The following is a 5,280-nucleotide window of genomic DNA, read 5'->3' on the forward strand; positions in this document are numbered from 1 at the left end:
TTCTGCTCCTTTGCCTGCTCAGTGTATTGTCCATTTCTCATATTCTATTATTAATCGTTTGGACCTCTTTCTGTAGGTTTTGAATTGTTTCCAGTGCTCTATCTATCTTATTTGATTGTTCCTGTAGCGCTTCCTGACTTCTTCCTTATTGTTCTCAACTCCACTGTATAGTGTTTTGATACATTTTATAATCGTTTTTCTGAATTCCTTCTCAGGCATTTCCAAAGCCTGCCCATCTTCCAGTATGGAATGTAGGTCTACTTCCAGCTCATTTGCCTCAGTCCCTTTATCTCGTTTCTGGACATGTGCAGATATGGTCATCTTCTGTTATTTGGGCATCTTCAGGGGTTATCTGTTGCCTTAATACTTAGATGGATGTTTATTTTGGTATTTTTTTTTATGCTTTCTGATTTCCTCCAGGTAGGTGTGATCAGGAAATGGGCTTCCCTTTTCACTTTTCTTCTTGAGAAATTTCAAGATGCAACTATTGGTTGTTGTGATGTTAGGATTTAATTTTTGGCCTATTATTAGTCTGCCTGCCCCACTCCACAATTGCTGTTAAGGCCTTTCTACTAGTTATAAACAGTCAGGTCCAGCTGTGGCCGTTTGGTTTTAAGTGGAAACTGTCTGTTTAAATTTCGAGGAGATCTGTGCGCATGCATAGTAGAACCCTCCGAGGGTGGGGTTGGTGTGTCCACTAGCTCAGGCACCCCTATAGTCACCAGAATGGACGTGCGCAGACAGCAAGTGACCAATGAATAGATAACTAAAGAAAAGAATGTCCACACCTTTATCTCCGCGGTTCTGTCAGGCGTCCGTGGCTGTTCTGATCCTTCCCCTGCTTGGTGTCATCCAAGATGGCGGCTCCTGGAGCAGCTGAGCATCTTGAATTAGAAAGCAATGGATTTCTTCCTTCTGCTACAAATTCCCATAGCTAAGACTTCCAACCTTCTAAGTATTCCTTTATATGTGGTTCAGAGTTCTGGGACCATCCTCTGAGCCTGTTAGGTCTGGTATTCTGTGTTGTTGCTGAAGGAGCTCCTTACTGCACTTCCACCTGATCTTCCATCTTGTTTGTTCTCTCCTATCTTTTTAATATTTCTGACACCTGTCATTCCTTTTACGGCACATTTCCTCTACTGGGTTTAATATTTTCTTGGAATGGCCACCAAATACTCACAAATCTGACTCATGATTATTTGTGTTATCGAGAAAGTAACAGGTATACTCTAGGATCTGAATCAACTTGGAAGTCTCAGGAAAAAACATGTTTTGCATGAGAAAATCATTACTTTTTCAAAATTCTACCATTCTATCTCTTGGTTGTGCCACTTCATCAATACCACGTTTTTCAACTACCAGCCCTCTGTTTCCGTCTTTCACATTTCAATCAGAATAATTAATGCATCTTGATTACATATTGGATAACTTTGTAACTGCAAAGTGGGGAGTAATCATCAATTTCTTCATCTTTGACTTTGTGGTTGGTATGTAAGTTTGAAGAGTCATAGTAATATGTGTTTCCGGTAAATGTGTGGATGTTACCCTTTCACAGACAGCATTGTATTTCAAGATAGATCTTGAAATAATCTGAGGAGTCATGCCATACCTTTTATCTCCAATTTGTCAATATCAGCCAAGTAGAACTCAGATTTTTAGATTTAAAATGGCCAATAGCACCCTATGCATTTGAGCTCTGAAATGCCTAGGTTACCATCTGTAGGCATTTGATTTAATTTTTGACATCATTTTCCTTTATGTTAAACTTCATATATGCAAATGAGTAATTGCGTTTCAACTGTTACGGAATCAATTCTAAGTCAGTGACCCTGTATAGGGTTTCAGAAGAGCAGCTGGTGGCTTTGAACTTAAGTTTTGGTTCCTCTGTATAGTGCTAAACCAACAGTGTTACACCAAGAATCCATTCATAACTTTGTTGTTGTTGTTAAGTGCTTTCTTGTCGGTTCTGAACCATAGCAATCCTATAGGGTTTCCGAGGAGCAGCCAGTGAACTCGAACTGCTGACCTTGCAGTTCAAACAGCTCTGCAGTCTGGCAACGCCACCCCAGGACTTACTGTCTACCCAGGACCCCATTCATACCTTGTTGTTGTTGTTGTTAAGTGCTGTCGAGTCGGTTTCGACCCATAGCGACCCTGTACAGGGTTTCCGAGGGTGTAAATCTTTACGGGAGTAGAAAGCCTCATCTTTCTCCCGTGGAGCAGCTGGTAGTTTCAAACCGCTGACCTTAAGGTTCGCAGCCCGATTCGTAACCACTACGCTACCAGAGCTCCTTACACAACCTTAATTTGAAATAATGGAATGTATTGCATGTGTTAATATTATGATAGGCTCTGGATGGTTTATATTGATGTGTTAGAGGCCACACTAGTTTAACCCTTACCCTTTTTAGAGAGTCAAAAGCCAAGAACTAAGTTAAACATTGTGTCCATGTCAACACCACATTTTTATTTTAAAAAATTTGTTTGATACAAACCTGATGTAATTCATGGAATCATCAACTACACTTTTTAAAAGAAAATATCTTAAACTTACTTTTTAAAGTTTAAAAGAACATCTCTGAGCATTTGCATTAGCCATATTTACCTGAGAATCAGGATAAATGGTGCAAACATAGTATTTGCCTTTGGCACAAGGACAAGAAATTGCAAAAGATCTAGCTGAATGTCAGTCTCCTGTAGTCCAACCTTTCAAAGTTCAAGTCTAAGGAGTGTAATGCTTACTCTGTGTCTGCTACCCTGTGATCCACATGCTGCCTTACTATCTTCCCACAAATTAGTATCTATTGTAGGTAAAAGGTGAACAGGTGGTTCCTTAGTCTTGGCTTCTCTCCAAGTTACAATTGTGAAAACAGAACAGCTTGTTTCGTTGTTGTTAAGTGCTGTGGAATGAGTTCTGGTTCCTAGTGATCATATGTAGGGTTTCTGAGGAACAGCTGGTGAGTTTGAACCATCAACCTTGCAGTTCAGACTGACATTGAGATTGAGTGCTTCTCCTATGGCGCCACACCAGGACTCCATAAATCATACTAACTTGCTTCAAGGAAAATTAATTTAAAATACAGCAGTCAAGGAAAGAGTCCATTGATAAGATTCGCTGTCCCTCCTTGTCTACAACCTAAATAGTTCTAGGAACTTCCAAACGTTAATTTGATAGAGAAGCTATAACAAAATAGTTGGAGAACTAGGAAGCACATAATTCATATTCATTCACATAATTTCTAGAACATCTCAAGAATCAAATACAGATTTGTAGTGGAAAGAAAGACAATTTGATAGTGAAAGTCTTTTGACTATCAGACTTCAGATGCTAGTCCCTCACCCATTATCTGATATGCATTTTGAGATCTTGTACATTAATGCAGAGGTACATGCAGAAGGATATAGGAGTCATGCCTAAAAGGCTTTATGGGTCTTATTGTTAAGTGAATTTTCCTTAAAATCACTCCAGCCTACCAACCTATCTTCACCTCTTCTCTGTCAGCTTTTTCGTACTGTGCGGGTTTGTGTGTTGTGATTCTGGAAGCTATACCATGGGTGGTTTGATTACCATCAGTTTCACCAGCAGGGGACAGGTTTCAGATGAGCTTCTACACGAAGACAGACTAGGAAGAAGGGGAGACGGTCTTCTACCCAACATTCAGTCACTGAAAACCTTATGAATAGCAGTGGAATACTGTCAGCTATAGTGCCCGAAGATAAGCCCCTCAGCTTGGAAGGCACTCAAAATACGACTGGGTAAGAGGTGCCTGCTCAAAGTAGATCTGACCATAATGATGTGAATGTAGTAAAGCCCTCGGGACCTTCATTTGCTGATGGGGCACACCACAAAATGAAGAGAAACAACTGTAAACATCCATTAAATCAGAACATGGAATGTATGACATATGAATCTAGGAAAATGGCAAATTGTCAAAATTGTGATGGGACACAAAAACATCGATATCCTAGGCATTAGTGAGCTGAAGTGGACCGGTATTGGCCATTTTGAATCTGACAATAACATGGGTTACTATGCAAGGCATGACAAAATGAAGAAGAATAGTGTAGCATTCGTCAGCAAAAAAACACATCAAGATCAATCAGGAATTACAGGGCTGACTGTGATATCCACACACCAACAAGGAATAGTAGTTAATGCCACTATTATCTAATTGTACTTGTTGTTAGGCGCCATCGAGTCAGTACCAACTTATAGCGACCTTATGCACAGCAGAATGAAATACTGCCCAATCCTGGGCCAGCCTCACTACTGTTGCCACACTTGAGTCCATCAATGATGCCACATGGCCAATCCATCCCGTAGGTGGTCTTCCTCTTTTTCTCTGACCCTCCACCTTATCAAACATGATATCCTCCAGCGACTGGGCCCTCCTGACAGTATGTCCGAAGTATGAGAGATGGAGTTTGGCCATCTTGGCCTCCAAGGAGCACTTTGACTACACTTCTTCCAAATTGGATCTATTGGTTCTTTTGGCAGCCTATGACACTTACAGTATTCTCCAACACCAGAACTCAAATGCATGAATTACTCTACGGTTCTCCTTATTCACTGTTCAGCTTTCGCATGCATATGAAGTTATTGAAAATACCATGGCTTGGGTCAGGTGCACCTTAGTCCTCAAGCTGACATCTTTGCTTTTCAACACTTTAAAAAGGTCTTGTGCAGCAGATTTGCCTAATGCAATACGTCGTTTGATTTCTTGACTGCTGCTTCCATGAGTGTTGATAGTTGATCCAAAAAGAATGAAGTCCTTGATAACTGCAATCTTTTCTCCGCTGATAAGAATGTTGTTTATTGGTCTAGTAGTGAGGATTTTTGTTTTCTTTACATTGAGATGTAATTCATACCAAAGGCTGTGCTCTTTGATCTTCATCAGTAAATGTTTTTAAAATCCTCTTCATTTTCAGCAAGCAAATTTGTATCATCTGCATATCGCAGGTTTTTAATGAGTCTTCCTCCATTCCTGATGCCACGTTTTTCTTCATAGAACCCAGATTCTTGGATAATTTGCTCAGCATACAGGTTGAATAAGTATAGTGAAAGAATACAACGTTGTCACTAACCTTTCTTAATTTGAAACCATTCAGTATTACCATGTTCTGTTCAAACAACTGACTGTTGATCCAAGTACAGATTCCTCATGAGCACAATTAAGTGTTCCAGAATACTCATACTTCGCAATGTTGTACATAGCTTGTTATGATCCACAAAATCTAAAGCCTTTGCATAGTCAATAAGTCACAGGTAAACATCTTTCT

The sequence above is a fragment of the Chrysochloris asiatica genome, unplaced genomic scaffold (genome assembly GCF_000296735.1).
Source record: "Chrysochloris asiatica unplaced genomic scaffold, ChrAsi1.0 scaffold00409, whole genome shotgun sequence".
NCBI lineage: Eukaryota > Metazoa > Chordata > Mammalia > Afrosoricida > Chrysochloridae > Chrysochloris > Chrysochloris asiatica.